Source organism: Pleurodeles waltl, chromosome 4_2 (assembly GCF_031143425.1).
Source record: "Pleurodeles waltl isolate 20211129_DDA chromosome 4_2, aPleWal1.hap1.20221129, whole genome shotgun sequence".
Taxonomy (NCBI): Eukaryota; Metazoa; Chordata; class Amphibia; order Caudata; family Salamandridae; genus Pleurodeles; species Pleurodeles waltl.
Window position 1 is genome coordinate 467,804,649 of NC_090443.1, and position 17,680 is coordinate 467,822,328.

Below are 17,680 nucleotides of genomic sequence, written 5' to 3' on the forward strand. Positions count from 1 at the left end.
TTACACCAACATCTAGTAGATTCAAAGCTAACTGGCCCATGAGAGTTGGGCAAGATAACTAATGAGTGGCTCAGGACAAGAGTACCCAAGAAGACCCCAAGCAGGGCAGTTAAGTTCACAGAAGGGAAAAGAGGGAAGTAGGAAACATATCAAATAGGTTTCCTCAAAACCCTAGGGAGTGGGTAAAGACCCAGCCCACCTCCAACATGCAGAGTAGTAGAGACCAAGGGCTGAAAAAACTTTTAGACAAGAGGTTGTGTTTTGACTGCCAGCAAGCAGGACACCAGGATGCAGTGTGCCTCAAGAAGGTTTGCACTCGGATGGCTAGTCCAGCCCTTGAGGAGGATGCCCAAGATGATGAGGTCCTAATAGCTTCCAAATGGGAGAAGGGTCATGCTCACCACCTCAAGGTGAATGGGATCCCAACCACAGCCCTGAGAGACACAGGTGCCAATCACACCATAGTGGTGGACAGGTTAGTGTCCTCATAGCAGTATTTGGCAGGAGAGGTAAGAGAATTTAGGGCAGTTCCGAGGGAGGTCACAGACCGCCCCAGGGCTTTAGTGTCCCTTAAGGTAGGAGGGTATCATAGGGTGGTAGTCAGTACTCACCTTCTCCTAGATTGTCTCCTAGACAATGGCCTCCCAGGAGTTGGTCTGAGCCCAGAAGGAGAGGCTGCCTTGGGCACTGCCACTTCCAAGGATTCTAGGGGTCCTGTCCCTAAGGTTAGGAGATGCAGGACCCAGATAAAAGGTAAAGGTGGGAGAGAAAGGCCACTCTTAGTCAGAGACCCAGAAAGCCAGGGTAAACCTACCAAGTAGGGAAGGGCCATAAGACTGGCCCTGATGAGTCCCTTTGTGACAACTACCAAGTCCTGGAGATTCAGGCACCGACTTAAATTCAGGGTGCCAACCCGAACCTGACAGAAGAAGAAGTGGAGGGAGAGTGTCTGCTGCTCTGAAAATGTAGTGAGGCTCTAAGAAACCACTGCTACTCTGAAAATGTAGTGAGGCTCTAAGAAACCAAAGTAGCCCCTCAGGCAGCTCAATCACCTGTCAGTGGAGAACTCAGCATATGGTTATGGGCACTGACAGCTCACTGTAGTCCCTGTTGGGTGCTTGCCTTTTTGGCAGCACAATAGGGCACCCCCTTGCCACAATGGTGCCTGGTAAGGGTGTTTACAAGTCCCATGAGGGGAAATCCAGAACCACCAATGCTACTATAATGGTGGTGGCCTCTAGCCATCTTGCAGGGGAAGGCCAAGTAACTGACCAATATGAGCGACTTATGTGTAGTAGCTACCCACTGTTATAATTTAGAGAGGTCATTCATCACACTTGAGGCCGAAGAGCCATATATTGATGTCTCCTGGAAATGGAGGGGACATGTATTATTCTGTCTGACAACCACAGCTTTCACCGTCTGCAGGAAAGTACCCTCTTTTTGGCATTGTTACCCCCCATTTGCCTGCTATCAGTGTGCATAGACTGTTTTCACTAGGATCCTACTAACCAGGACCCCAGTGATTGTGCTCTCTTCCTCCAAATTTGGTTATCTACAACCTTTGTGCACTCCACAGTTGTCATACCGGTGTCCCCTTATAAGCCGCAAGTATACGATACTTGGGTACCCAGGGCATTGGGACACCAGGGGTTCCCCATGGGCTGCAGCATGTATTATGCCATCAATGAGATCCCACACAAAATGTGTCTGCAGGCCTGCCATTGCAGCCTGCGTGAAAAGGTGCACGCACCCTTTCACCACAGGTCACTACAACAGATCAACGTAAGTCACCCCAGTGGTAGGCCTTCCTAGCCCAGAGAGCACGGTGCAGGTCCCTGTGCGTGACAGCATCCCTGCATGAGCAGAGGTGCCCCTATGAACTCCAGTTCCATTGCAATAGACATCATAAGTGTGAGAAAGACATTTTACCCATGTACTGGACACCTGTGTCCAGCTACATAATGGTAACACCAAACGTGGGCATGTTTGGTATCAAACAAGTTTCAATCATTCCCCAGTACTAATGGCAGTATTGGTTAAATGATTCCATGCACTATGGGGGCTCCTTAGAGGACCCCTCAGTATTGCTTTTACCAGTCTTCCAGGGCTTTCCCAAGCAGCCCGTGCTTCTGCAGCCCCTCAGACAGATTTCTGCCCTCCTGCTGCTTGACCAGCTCAGGCAAGGGAAGGTAGAACAAAGGATTTCCTGTGAGAGAGGGAGACAACACCCTCTCCCTTGGAAATAGCTGTTACAGGGCTTGGGAGGGGTAGCCTTCCCAAGTCACTGGTTTGCTTTGAAGGTTACATTTGGTGCCCTCCTTCCATAAACCACTTTGCACCAGTCCAGGGACCCCCCGATCCCTGCTCTAGCATGAAACTGGACAAAGGAAAGGGGAGTGACCACTCCACTGTCCATCACCACCCCAGGAGAGGTGCTCAGGGGTGGTGCCAAGAGTTGCTCCTGGTGGCCACTTGTAGGAAAATGGCCCTTGTTGCTGCCCCCCTACTTTTTGCCTGATTTTGATGCTGACTTGACTGAGAGTGTGCTGGGATCCTGCTAACCAGGCCCCAGCACTAGTGTTCTTTCCCAAAAAATGTACCATTGTCTCCACAATTGGCACACCTCTGGCAAACAGATAAGTCCCTTGTAAAAGGTACCAGTTGTACCAAGGGCCATGTGACCAGGGAAGGTCCCTAAGGGCTGCAGTATGTGTTGTGCCACCCTAAGGGACCCCTCACTTAGAACATGCACTCTGTCACTGCAGATTGTATTTGTTAGTGGGGAGAAAAAGGTAATGTCGCCATGCCCACAAAATACTGCCTGTTGCATAGGTAAGTCACCCCTCTAGCAGGCTTTACAGCCCTAAGGCAGGGTGCACTATACCACAGGTGAGGGTATAGCTGCATGAGCAATATGCCCCTACAGTGTCTAAGTCTATTCTTAGACATTGTGAGTGCAGTGTGGCCATATTAAGTATATGGTCTGGGAGTTTGTCAAAACTAACTCCACAGTTCCATAATGATTGCACTGAATAGTCGGAAGTTTGGTATCAAACCTCTCAGCACAATAAACCCCCACTGATGCCAGTGTGGGATTTGTTTAAAAAAATGCACAGTTCTGGCTTCTTAGAGATGCCCCCTGTATTTTACTCAATCCTCCAGTGCAGGACTGACTTGCCTGTGCCAGCCTGCCAATGAGTGACGGGTTTCTGACCCCATGGGGTGAGAGCCTTTGTGCTCTCTGAGGCCAGAAACAAAGCCTGCATTGGGTGGGGGTGCTTCTGGTGTGCCTTCTCTGAACTCATAGGGCCAGATGTAGCATTTTCCGAATCGCAAATTCGGATGCAGAACGGTGTCTCAGACACCATCTGTGAATCGCTATGGGGTCACAAAGACCCACCTCATTAATATTAATAAGGTGGGTCGCATTTTGCGACCCCATAGTGATTCCCTGCACTCACAGGGATGGTGGCCTGCTGGAGACAGCAGACCCCCATGTCTGTGACTGCTTTTTAAATAAAGCAGTTTTTGTTTTTTGCATTGCAGCCCGTTTTCCTTAAATACAAAAAAAATAACAAAACCATTTGGACCACTGCCTGCTCTGAAAAAACATTTTGGGCAACATTCACAAAGGGGAAGGGGTCCCATGGGGACCCCGTCCCTTTTGCGAATGGGTTACCACCAGTGTGACACTGGTGGTAACTGCGAATTGCTTTGTGACCGCATTCGCGGTCACAAAGCAATTTAGCATTGCGGTGCGAGTCACAAATAGGAAGGGGACACCCCTTCCTATTTCTGAGTTGCATTCACATTTTGCGTGTCGGTACTGACTCACAAAATGTGAATGAGCATTGCAATCTGCATTTTGCATGGCGCAAACTGCGATTTTTGCGGTTTGCACCATGCAAAATGCTTCCTACATCTGGCCCTTAGTGCCTTTATAATGGCAAATCCCCAGGCTGTACCAATAGCTCTTAACATGAGACAACCACTTACGACACATTTACTAGCACATGGTCTTACAGCACATGGAGGTCCAGTCACATTTGTGGTGGACGCTCACGCAGCCTATAGAAAAGAGCTGTTTTACTCTTGGGTCACATTTCCAGCAGTTGATGGGAACACAAATACATTTCGTGCATATACAGTTGCGAACGCGCCTGGGCAGTACAGGGCGTATGCATACTTAGAGATACCTCTATCTTATCAAGAACATAATAATTGGCTTGATGGCGCCCTACCCCATACAATATTACAGGTGAGGTTAGGTCCACTAAGTAATGATGGTCCTACCTGGCCTTTATTGGCCACATATACACCTCATCCTGTGGTTGCGAATATGGCGGAAGCTGAGGTTCACCGCTTATATATTGAATTAACAGCAATATATAGACGATTAGTACAATTTGTGATGCAGACAATAAATACAAACCCAGCGAATGCTGCTCCAGCACAACCACATGCAGTAACACCAGGTATAAATCCGGTGACTGTACACTCTATTATGGGTAAAGTCCCAGCCAAACGAGAGAAAACTCTGTTTTGGCTAGCACAAAAAATTACTACGCTGGAGGCAGTATTTCCCCATACGGGACCTCAGGATAAACATAGAATATTAATTATGTGCCTGCCCTTTGGGATGGTTCCTACAGTTGAACACTGTAATACATGGGCACGGTATTTGCCACGCTCTATACACCGGCACACGGTACACCAACGCTAGCCAACCTACCAGAAGGGCTTATACAAATTCAAGATGAATACGGGGCTGCCCCAGTCCTAGACTCGGGAATGCAACTGAGGGGCAACTTTGCCACAGTTTCTTCAATTATCCTAAGTAACCTTAAAGGGGAAGCATCTGCACTTGCAGTGCGCATGCGTCTTCGTGACATTCCGCCACAAGATCAGGAGCGAGAACTGCCTAAAATAATAGCTGAAACATATTCCAGTACTGGTCGAGATAGCCTTGGGGCTAGACCACAAAAACCTCAAGTTCAAGGTAAAATTAATAAAGACAATACTAAACAACAACCTGAAGGCTCAGGCTTTGTGTTACAATACTCCAAGGTACTTCAGCTACTGGAGATGCCCAGCCTCCAGACAAAGCCCCACTTTTGGCGACAAGTCCAGAGGGATAATAAGGAAAGGAGTCACCACTTCAGCCTAGACCACACCTAAGGTTTCCACAGCTGAAGTGACCCCCTCCTTGCAGAATCCTCCATCTTGTTTTGGAGGATCAGGGCCAATAGGGATAGGAATGTACCCCTCTCCCCAAAGGGAATGGGCACAAGGAGGGTGTAGCTACCCTCAGGGACAGTAGCCATTGGCTACTGCCCTCTAATCCTAAAAACGCCCCTAAATCGTGTATTTAAGGTCTCCCTGAAACCAAGCTAGTCAGATTCCTGACGACCTCACAAGTATAAGAAGGACTGCTTAGCGGAAACCCCAGCAGAGAAGGAAAGGAGACAACAACTGACTTGATCTCAGCCCTACCTGCCTGTCTCCTGCTTCAAAGAACCTGCATAAGAAAAGCGACGCGTCCTACAGGTCCAGTGACCTCTGAAAAACCTCTAGAGGACTGCCTGCATCACAGAGGATCAAGAACTCCTGTGGGCAGCGGCCCTGTCCAAAGAAGAACAGAAGAAGAAACCTCTTCTGAAGGACTCCCACCTCACTCCAGAAGCGTGAGTCCTAACCACTCTGCACCTGGTGCCCGTAGGCTGATCCCAGGTGGCCCAACCAACCAGAGAGGACCCCCAGGCAACGGTGACAAAGTGCACACCTTGGGTTGACCTCTCCACCCCTCCACGACGATGTCTGCAGAGGGAATACCGAGGACCCCCTTGACCGCGATTCCCTGGACGAAGATAACCGACGCCAAAGGACCCACTGCAGAAATCGACACCCGGTGCAGCGACAATTAACAGGTGGCCCTCTTCCTGGTCCGAGGCAAGTACCCCCGGAACTCGCTTGCAGCGCCTGAGTGACCCCCCCGGGTCCCCTCAGAGTTTACTTGGAAACCCAATGCCTTGTTTGCACCCTGAATCCGTCCGCGCCAGTGCCACAGAGGCTGTGGGATTGGTACCAACTTGGGGCCCCTCCAGTGCTCCTCTAATCCCCCCTGGTCTGCCCTTTGAGCCGCGGGTATTTACCTGCTGCCAGACGGAATTCCGAGTACCCCCTGTCTCCATAGGAGCCCACGTTAAAATTCCTCAACTTTGACCTCTGCACCCGGCCAGCCCTGTGTTGCTGGTGGGGGGTGTTTGGGGTTGACTTGAACTCACAATGTTGGACTATTTATAGCCCAGAGACTTTAACTGTAAGTCATGTACTTACCTCTACATCTGTACTTTATTTTCTTCCCCCAGGAACTGTTCTGAAAATGCACTGTGTCCACTTTTAAAATAGATATTCTCTGTTTACTTAAAAACTGTTTTCTTTGCTAAAGTGAAACAAAGTTACATTGATGTCATTGCTAAGAACGTACCTGCAACAGTATTCACTTCTGAACTGAGTCTTGTGGTTCTAGTAATAAAGTAACACAAATATATTTTTCTATATAAAATCCTATTGGTCTGGAGTTAAGTCATTCAGTGTGTGTTCTTCTACTGCCTGTGTGTGTACAACAAATTCTTAACACTACCCTCTGATAAGTCTAACTTCTCTACCACACTACTACAAATGGAGCATTAGTATTATCTATTATTGCCTCTGTGAACCCCTGGACTCTGTGCACACTATGGGGGTCATTCCAACCCCGGCGGGTGGCGGGCGCCGCTCGCCGGGCGGAAACCGCCCAAAGACCGCACCGCTGTCAAATGACCGCGGGGGTCATTATAACTTTCCCGCTGGGCCGGCGGGCGATCTCCAGAAGATCGCCGCCGGCCCAGCGGGAAAGCCCCTGCAAAGAGGAAGCCGGCTCCGAATGGAGCCGGCGGATTTGCAGGGGTGCGACGGGTGCAGTAGCACCCGTCGCGATTTTCACTGTCTGCCAAGCAGACAGTGAAAATCTTTGTGTGGCCCTGTTAGGGGGCACCTGCACTGCCCATGCCAGTGGCATGGGCAGTGCAGGGGCCCCTAGGGGCCCCACGACACCCGTTCCCGCCAGCCTCTTCCTGGCGGTGTAAACCGCCAGAAACAGGCTGGCGGGAAGGGGGTCGGAATCCCCATGGCGGCGAGGATTCCCTGGGCCAGGGGAAAACCGGCGGGAAACCGCCGGTTCCCCTTTTCTGACCGCGGCTTTCCCGCCGCGGTTAGAATAGCCCAGGAAGCACCGCCAGCCTGTTGGCGGTGCTTCCGTTGCCCTCCACCCTGGCGGTTTGAAACCGCCAGGGTCGGAATGAGGGCCTATATCTCATTTTGATATAGCATATACAGAGCCAGCTTCCTATACCACTTGGCTCTGCCATCTTGAAAACAAGATGTGCAGAGGACCCTGGGAGCATCTGAGTGGCCAGTTCAGGCAGGTGACATCAGTGACCTCCTCTGATAAGTGGTCACCTTGCAAAGTGACCAACCCCCTGGTAGGTCTATTTAGGGACCCCCTTGCGGGTGGGTCCCCAGATTCCACCAAGACTACTCTGCATTGTTTACTTCTGCTCCTGGCCACTGGAACCGCAACTGACACTTCAGGAACCAACAAGACTGCAACTCCCGGGACGACCTCCCCTTGCAACATTGTTTTGCCAGCTCTTTCCAGCAAATGCAACATTTTCCCGGCTGTGTATCCTCTGGCAACGGCAAGACTTCAGCTTCATCAAGAAGCAAGAAGGAATCTCCCTTAGCGTGAAGGAGTCACTCCCCTCCATCTGCAGGCACCTACAGCAACGACGTCCAGCTGCGTGGATCTTCCCTCCTCTGGAACTGTGCGGATCCTGCATCACAGGTGATGGTCAGGAGTGGTTTCCTTGGTCCTCTCTGCCAGCTGTCCAACTTGGGAGACAGTGAGCCCTTGCCTCTCCCTGCAGGACAGTACCCCTGTGCGCTGCGACTCTTGCAGCAACTAAGGCTTGTTGAATCCTGCTCCAAGGGATCTTCAGGCTCCAAGTAGCCCTGACCTCCATCCTGCCAAAGACAGTCTCCTGCTCCAGCGACGTGGGGCTCCTCTCCAGTTGTGCTGATTGGGCCTTACTGCAACTTAATGTGCCTCCTGCCAGTGGGTTGCCTGAGGGGGCTGGGGCTGCTTCTGCCAGCTCTTCCGACTGCTGAGGGTCAGCCCGGACCCCCCTCCAAGGGTCAAGTCCCCTGGACCTTCTTCCTCTGTCGACCCAGATCTTCATCCATAGAAGGGTGGGTAGTGGCTCCTGCCCCCACTGGACACTCCATCGTCTCTGTCCGTCCCTTCCTTTATAGGTCCTCTTCTTCCAGAATCCACCTTTGGGTTCCTTTGGTCTGGTCCTGTGCTTGCACAATCCACTTTCTAGGTCATCTTATTAGTCCTTGGGGAAATCCGATACTTACCTCTGCTATCCTGGTCGCTGGTCGCTGGTCGTACTCATCTCTTGGGGTCCCGAGTTCTCCCAGCGCCCCTCTAACTACTCCATACCCTTGGGTGGGGGACTTCATTTCTCATTCCACTATTTTAGTATATGATTCGGCCCTCCACTAGGGCCCTAGCTATTTTCTACAATTCTTGCCAATGCTTGTTGTTTTCTATGCTAATTTCTGATTAATATTGTGTGTATATATAGTGTATACTTACCTACAGTTGGGGGGACTGCCTATAAGCAATCTAGTGTAGTGTTACTGTAATAAAGTACTGTTGGTAATGGCCTTTCTGCAGGGTCACCCCCAAACTTTTAGCCTTCCTCCTTCTCTTTTTCTGACCTCACTTTTGCTGGTTTTAGGACTCTGTGCATTGTACCACTGCTAATCAGTGCCTAAAGTGCATATGTGCTATCTTTAAAGCATGGTGACATTGGCTCATACCCAATTGGCATATTTAATTTACTTGCAAGTCCCTAGCAAAGTGCACTACATGTGCCCAGGGCCTGTAAATTAAATACTACTAGTGGGCCTGCAGCACTGGTTGTGCCACCCACATAAGTAGCCCCTTAACCATGTTTCAGGCCTGCCACGGCAAGGCCTGTGTGTGTAGTTTCACTGTCACTTCGACTTGGCATTTAAAAGTACTTGCCAAGCCTTAAACTCCCCTTTTTCTACATATAAGTCACCCCTAAGGTAGGTTCTAGGTAACCCATAGGGCAGGGTGCTATGTAGGTAAAAGGCCAGACATTTACCTGTGTAGTTTATATGTCCTGGTAGTGTAGAACTCCTAAATTTGTTTTCAACTACTGTGAAGCCTGCTCCTTTCATAGGATACCATTAGGGCTACCCTTATATTCTGTTTGAGTGATAGATTCTGATCTGAAAGGGGTAACCAGGTCATATTTAGTATGGCCAGAATGGTAATAGAAAATCCTGCTTACTGAAGCTGGATTTAATATTGCTATTCTAGAAATGCCACTTTTAGAAAGTGAGCATTTCTCTGCACTTAAAACCTTCTGTGCCTTACAATTCACGTCTGTGCTGGGCTGGATGACAGCTCCCTTTTGCATTTCACCCACACAACCACAAACACAGGAGGCTCAGTCACACCTGCACACATCTACATACTGAATAGGTCTTCCTGGGCTGGGAGGGTGGAGGGCCTAACACTTACATTTGAAAGGAAAGTGGCCTGCTCTTACACAATGGACTGCCAGACCCCCTACTGGGACCTTGGCAGACAGGATGGAACTGAAAGTGACCTTGTGCACGTCTAAGCCACTCTTTGAAGTTTCCTGCACTTCAAAGGCACATTTGGGTATATAAACTGGGTCCCTGACCCTACCAACTCAGACACTTCTTGACAAGATACCTCCTGGGAAAGAAGCTCTGAACCAGAACCTGCAGCCTGCTAAGAGAAGCTGCCTGGCTGCCCAAAGGCCTCGCCTGACTGCTTTGCAGTAAAAGACTGATGCCTTGCTGTTGCCCTGCTGCCTTGCTGCTCCCTGGCTCTACTGAGAAGTTATCTCCAAGGGCTTGAATTGAGCTTGCCTCCTGTTCCTTGAAGTCTCAGGACCAAAAACACTTCATATCTGCAAAGAAATCCTAGTGCGGCGGAAATCGATGCACAGCCTGCCAGAATCAACGCACAGCCTGCCCTGCGGTGAGAAAATCACTGCATTGCCGAACCAGAATGATGCAGCGCCAGCGTTGCAACCGGAACTTCAATGCATGGCCCACTGGATCGACGCATCGTCGAGCCAGAATGATGCAGCCTGACTTACTGCGAGGGGAATCGACGCAGCACCTGCCGTGCAACAGAAATTTCCCCACATGGTCCACCGGATCGATGCAGCTCCTGTGACTTCGCCCTGCATGCCCACGATTTCTCTGCATCGTTCCCGGGGTGTCTAAATACCCCACAACCCGAAGAGGACCTAAGCCTGTGCGTCAGAAATCGACACAAAGTCCTTGCTAATCAACACATTATCTGTGTGCACCCGGAGAAACCAACGTACACCTCCCCATTTTCCACGCATCACCTCTTCTGTGGTCCTGTGCAGATAATTTAGACGCAAACCTGGTAGTTTGTGCTTGCAAGAGACACTTATTGCTTTTTAAGAACTAAAGACTCTATTTATAATTACAAAAGTGATATTTCAACTTGTATTTATCAAATCTTGATCCATTTGACCTCAATCTACTCATATAAATATTCTATACTTTTCTAAACCTGTGTGGTGTATTTTTGTGCTGTTATACTGTGTTATTGCATGATTTATTGCTCAAATACTTTACACATTGCCTTCTAAGTTAAGCCTGACTGCTAAGTGCAAAGCTACCAGAGGGTGGGCACAGGATAATTTAGATTGTGTGGGACCTACCCTGACTAGAGTGAGGGTCCTTGCTTGGACAGGGGGTAACCTGACTGCCAACCAAAGACCCCATTTCTAACAAGTACCTTTATTTTTGTAACACTGTGTGGTTCCTTTCATGTGTGCTAAGTTACTGTGTGACTATTGTGGTATTGCATATGCTTTGCATGTCTCCCAGATAAATCTTGGCATCTCATCCACAGCTACCTCTAGAGACCGTTGGTTTCCTAGACACTGTCTTCATTCATTAATAGAGGTTACCTCGACCCGGTATAAGGTGCCAACCCCATAGGTGTCCACCACACACCAGACCAGCTTCCTACACCCTCTAAACGTAAATCAAAATGTTCTTGCCATAAGTAATTAAATAAAGCCAACCAGTCATGAGAAGGGTAATTTTTCTATGTCTCTCTAAGTCTCTTTTTGATTACTTTGGGGGTTATTACAACTTTGGACGAGGTGTTACTCCGTCCCAAAAGTGACGGTAAAGTGACGGATATACCACCAGCTGTATTATGAGTCCATTATATCCTATGGAACTCGTAATACGGCTGGTGGTATATCCGTCACATTTGGGACAGATTAATACCTCCTCCAAAGTTGTAATAACCCCCTATATTCCTTCAACCTCACTCTAACTTTTCTGTATTTTTCATTCTTTTCACCCTATTCTTCTCACATGACTTTTTCTACGTACTTGTCTCTTACATTTCACATCTTTTTTCTTTCCTTACATTCTTTATCTCAATCTACACTTCTTTCTTCCTTTCTTTCTTCCTTTCTTTCTTTCTTTCTTTCTTTCTTTCTTTCTTTCTTTCTTTCTTTCTTTCTTTCTTTCTTTCTTTCATTCGCCCTTCACAAGGCGGGATAAAGAAAAAAGAAGCATTCTTCCTTTTGTTCTCTATTTGCTTCTCTTTTCCAGTATTTTCACTTTTAAAACATAGCTGCCAAGGCTTCAGATTGCTGTGATATTTTCATAATTTCAGTGTTATTATGAGTGACAGTTCAACAACCATTAATGACACTTTTTTGCCAGCAAAATCAAACAATGAAGACGAGGTGTAGGAAAATGGCTTCTTGTTGCAGTTACCCCCATAGTTACTTTATTGATGCTGACTTGACTGAGAGTGTGCGGGGATCCTGCTAACCAGACCCCAGCACCAGTGTTCTTTCACTAAAAAGGTGCCGTTGTTTACACAATTGGCACACCTCTGGCACACAGATAAGTCCCTTGTAAAAGGTACCAGTGGTACCAAGAGCTCTGTGACTAGGGAAGGTCCCTAAGGGCTGCAGCATGTGTTGTGCCACCCTAAGAGACCCCTCACCTAACACATGCACACTGCCATTGCAGATTGTGTGTGTTTGTGGGGAGAAAAAGGCAAAGTCGACATGGCATCCCCCTCAGGATGCCATGCACACAAAATACTGCCTGTGGCATAGGTAAGTCACCCCTCTAGCAGGCCTTAAAGCCCTAAGGCAGGGTGCACTATACCACAGGTGATGGCATAGCTGCATGATCAATATGCCCCTACAGTGTCTAATTCCATTCTTAGACATTGTAAGTACAGTGTGGCCACATTACGTATATGGTCTGGGAGTTTGTTAATCAATCAATCAATCAATCAAACATTTGTAAAGTGCGCTACTCACTCACTAGGGTCTCAAGGTGCTGAGCGGGGGAGGGAAGGACTGCTACTGCTCGAATAACCAGGTCTTGAGGCGTTTTCTGAAGGTCAGGAGGTCCTGGGTCTGTTGAAGGTGGGTGGGGAGGGTGTTCCAGGTCTTGGCGGCAAGGTGGGAGAAGGAGCTGCTGCTGGCTGCAGTTCGATGGATGCGAGGGACGTGGGCGAGGGAAAGGTTGGCGGAGCGGAGTTGGCGGGTGGGAGTGTGGAAGGTGAGTCGCTCGTTGAAGTAGGCCGGGCCTGTGTTGTGAAGGGCTTTGTGAGCGTGGATGAGGAGTTTGAAGGTGATCCTCTTGGTGAAAGGGAGCCAGTGCAGGTCTCTGAGGTGGGCTGAGATGTGGTCGCGGTGAGGGATGTTGAGGATGAGGTGTGCGGAGGCGTTCCCTATCCGTTGTAGTTTCTTCTGGAGCTTGGCTGTGGTCCCTGCGTACAGCGTGTTGCCGTAGTCCAGTCTGCTGCTGACGAGAGCTTGGGTGACCATCCTTCTTGTTTCATTGGGGATCCATCTGATGATCTTGCGAAGCATGCGAAGGGTGTTACAGCAGGAAGATGAGACAGCGTTGACTTGCTGGGTCATAGTGAGCGATGAGTCTAGAATGAAGCCTATATTGCGTGCGTGGGTGGTGGATATTGGTGCGGTTCCTAGGTTGGCTGGCCACCAGGAGTCGTCCCATGCGGACCGGTTGGAGCCGAGGATGAGGACCTCTGTCTTGTCCGAGATAAGTGTGAGGCGGCTCTTCTCCATCCAGGTGGCAATGGCGTGTAGTCCGTCGTGGAGGTTGGTTTTGGCGGTGGCGGGGTACTTGGTGAGTGAGTGGATCAGCTGGGTATCGTCGGCGTAGGAGACGATGTTGAGGTTGTGGGATCGGCGATGTTGGCGAGCAGTGCCATGTAGATGTTAAAAAGAGTTGGGCTGAGAGAAGATCCTTGGGGAACGCCGCAGATGGTTTTGGTGGCCCCGACAGGAAGGGAGGAAGGCGGACTCTCTGCGTTCGGCCAGAGAGGAAGGACGTGATCCAGTCAAGAGCTTTGTGGAAGATCCCTGCATTGTAGAGGCGAGTGCAGAGGGTGTGGTGGCAGACGGTATCAAAAGCAGCTGAGAGTTCCAAGAGGGTGAGGGCCGTGGTTTCGCCCTTGTCGAGCATGGTCCTGATGTCGTTGGTTGCGGCAATGAGGGCAGTCTTGGTGCTGTGGTTCCTAAGGAATCCTGATTGGGAGATGTCCAGCGTGTTGTTGTCTTCCAGGAAGTGGGTCAGTTGGCCATTGACTATCTTCTCAATGACTTTTGCTGGGAAGAGGAGGAGGGAGAATAGGTCAGCAATTCTTGAGGTCTTCGGGGTCTGCTTTGGGTTTCTTCAGAAGGGCGTTGACTTCGGCGTGCTTCCAGCTCTCTGGGAAGGTGGCGGTCTCGAGGGAGCTATTAATGATCATACAGAGTTGGGGGGCGATGATGGGGTTCGCTTTGTTAAAGACATTGTGGGGGCAGGGATCGGAGGGAAAGCCAAAACAAAACAAACTCCACAGTTCCATAATGGCTACACTGAACACTGGAAAGTTTGGTATCAAACTTCTCAGAATAATAAACCCACATTAATGACAGTGTTGGATTTAATAAAGAATTTTACCCAATCTTTTAAGTGCAGGACTGACTGGTCTGTGCCAGGCTGCCACTGAGAGACGAGTTTCTGACCCCCTGGGGTGAGAGCCTTTGTGCTCTCTGGGGCCGGAAATAAAGCCTGCACTGGGCTGAGGTGCTTCACACTTCCCCCCTGCAGGAACTGTAACACCTAGCAGTGAGCCTCAAAGGCTCAGGCTTCATGTTACAATCCCCCAGGGCACTCCAGCTAGTGGAGATGCCTGCCCTACGGACACAGCCCCCACTTTTGGCGGCAAGTCCAGAGAGATAATGAGAAAAACAAGGAGGAGTCACCCCTCATCCAGGTCCACCCCTAAGATGACCAGTGCTGAAGTGACCCCCTCCTTGGAAAAACCTCCATCTTGTTTTGAAGGATTTAGCCCAATAGGGATAGGGATGTGCTCCCCACCCCAAAGGGAAGGAGCACAGGGAGGGTGTAGCCACCCTCAAGGACAGTAGCCATTGGCTACTGCCCCGTGACCCTAACACCCCCCTAAATTCAGTATTTAGGGGCAACCCTGAACCCAGGAGTTTAGATTCCTGACGACCTAGCAAGAAGAAGGACTGCTGACCTGAAAACCCCGCAGAGAAGAAGGAGACGACAGCTGCTTTGGCCCCATCCCTACCGGCCTGTCTCCAGATTCAAAGAATCTGTAACAGCGACGCATCCAGCAGGCCCAGCAACCTCTGCTGACTCCGAGGACTGCACTCCAAACCCAAAGGACCAAGAAACTCCTGTGGACAGCGGCTCTGTACAAAGCAACAAAGAAGAAACCATCTTTAAAGGGACTCCCACCTCACTCCTGAAGCGTGAGTCCCCAACACTCTGCACCCAACGCCCCGGCCCATGTCCAGAGAAACCAACACCGCAGAGAGAACTCCTGGTGACTCCAACGACGTGTCCACCCTTAGACAACCTCCCTGCACCCCCACGAAGACGCCTGCAGAGAGAATCCAGAGGATCCCCCTAACCGCGACTGCCTGGTAACAAAGAACCTGATGCCTGGAAGAAGCACTGACCCGCAGCCCCCAGGCCCGAGAGGAACCAACTATTGGTGCAGGAGTGACCAGCAGGGGGCCCTCATCTTTTCCCAGTTGGTGGCTGGCCCGAGAAGCCCCCCTGTGCCCTGCCTGCATCGCCAGATTGAACCCCGGGTCCCTCCATTGATTCCAATACAAAACCCGACACCTTGTCTGCACACTGAACCCGGCCGCCCCTGTGCCACTGAGGGTGTATTTTGTGTGCCTGTTTGGGGACCCCCCAGTGCTCTACAAAACCCCCCTGGTATACTCCCTGAGGACGCAGGTACTTACCTGCTAGCAGACTGGAAACGGAGCACCCCTAGTCTCCATATCACCCATCTTATTTGGGCCCCTTTTTGACTTCTGCACCTGACCGGCCCTGTTTTGCTGGTGCTAGGTGTTTAGGGTTAACTTGAACCCCCATTGGTGGGCTGCCTATGCCCTGGAGACTAGACTTATAAGTGCTTTACTTACCTGACAAACTAACCTTTACTTACCTCCCACAGGAACTTTTGAATTTTGCAGTGTCCACTTTTAAAATAGCTTTTTATCATTTAATGCTAAACTGTGTACATTACTGTTTTGATTCAAAGTTCTACATTTACCTATGCCAACTACCTTACAATTGATGTACTTACTTGATATCTGAATCTTGTGGTTCTAAAATAAATGAAGAAAATAATATTTTTCTATATAAAAACCTATTGGCCTGGAGTTAAGTCCTTGAGTGTGTATTCCCATTTATTGCCTGTGTGTGTACAACAAATGCTTAACACTGCCCTCTGATAAGCCTACCACAAATAGAACATTAGTATTATCTATTATTGCCACTATCAACCTCTAAGGGGAACCCCTGGATTGTGTGCACACTATCTCTCACTTTGAGATAGTGTATACAGAGCCAGCTTCCTACACGAGTGAAACATATAAATATCAGAAATTAAGCCCATTTGAGCAAGAGAAACTCTAAGAAGATCATAAAACTACTGCAAAGCACTAGAAATGGAAGGGTACTTCACAAGCCTAGTGCCCTTGTAACCCGATCATAAACCAAGGCAGTCAGCCTTTAATTACAACAATCTGGAGATCAGCTGACTTGCGGATTCCACCGCAAATAGACCCCAGGCTGTATTATTTCAAAAGTGACAGTACTGTGCAGTATTATAATAAAAATCAACAATTATTAGCAGTGAGCACACTGCCCCCGGGGTCCGTGAGAGTGTTCAAGTTGCAGCACAGCTCTAAGAAATTAACGTTTAGTTACCATGACAGAAGTGCACTGCTTTAGGTCAAATACCACCACTCACTCAGGCCTGGTACTTTACGTGACAGTGCTGAGCAGATTATAATAAAAATTAATTTATTAGCTGAGGCTGCAAACCACCCCAGGGGTTGTACGGTGCACACGCCAGCCACTCTTAATGAGGCTGAGTGAGAGTATGCACTGCACAGCTCTCTAATCAATATTACAATCATGACACAAGTGTTTTAGGTTAATACCACCTCTGGCGCTCACTCAAGCACAGTTACTTGATGCTTGCACTTTGGCCCAGTAGGCTGGGGACAGGTCTGAGCCGTACCGTATTGCAACTGCAGCTCTGAGCTAGGCGTCTGCAGTGCGTGTGCAGCTTCCGACCACCGGGCCCTTTCCAGTAGGCGTGGGTAATTAATTCCACTCTGCTGGCGGAGTACATGGAGTTTTGTCCACTCTGCAAGTTTTGCCCACGGAGTGTGGAGTTCTGAAAAACACCACAGAGCAGACTTTTTTCCTCTCTCACGGCTCACCAACATTAGGTGCGTTGAGGAAGCTGCCACTCGAGTAGAAAATCTACTCGAGAGGCAGAACGAAGCAGTGCTCTCTTGCGTTGCACGTTGCTCTGATTTTACAGCACAGGACAAACTCACAGCGCTAAAAATCAGAACAAGCACTGCAACTTACCGCACTCCGCCACTCGTGTAATTCTGTGGAGTGCTGCATAGATTTTTTTTTTGCCACTTCGCAGAGTTCCACATAGCAGATCTCAGCAAACTCTGCCCGAACCTACTTTCAAGTAGTCCTCGCTGCGGAACGATGCAAGGTACCAGTGCCATGGTCGGAGGTGAACATTTGCCTATTAAGGACAGCCAATAATTTAATGCCACCCACTTGCTTAATGGGCAAGAAGGACCGTATTTACTGACCTTAGCCTATAACTCCCTATAACTCTAAGTGTCTCTCACACTACAAACCATGAGTAGATGGGCACTGCTGTGACGTCAGTTATGTTTGTGTGTCCGGAGGGGGTGATACACTAGCGAGTGAGCAGTACTCTGAGCTGATCAGATCAGCCCAGCCTCCTTAGCCTGCTGAGAGCAGCGTGCACCATGCTACTGCTCCGCCCATCATGATGTGGTGCATTATAGCAGTGCTTTGCATGACAGCTTAGCAGTGCTATAATGCATAATTAATGCATGTCAGTTCAGTGATACTGATC

At 49.3% G+C, this 17,680-nt stretch overlaps 1 protein-coding gene across 7 annotated transcripts in view; it reads right to left on the reverse strand.

Annotated features, from left to right (window-relative positions):
* ICAM5 (intercellular adhesion molecule 5) overlaps positions 1-17,680 on the reverse strand; it is a 375,719-nt gene that overhangs the window by 129,982 nt on the left and 228,057 nt on the right. The window lies entirely within an intron of this gene.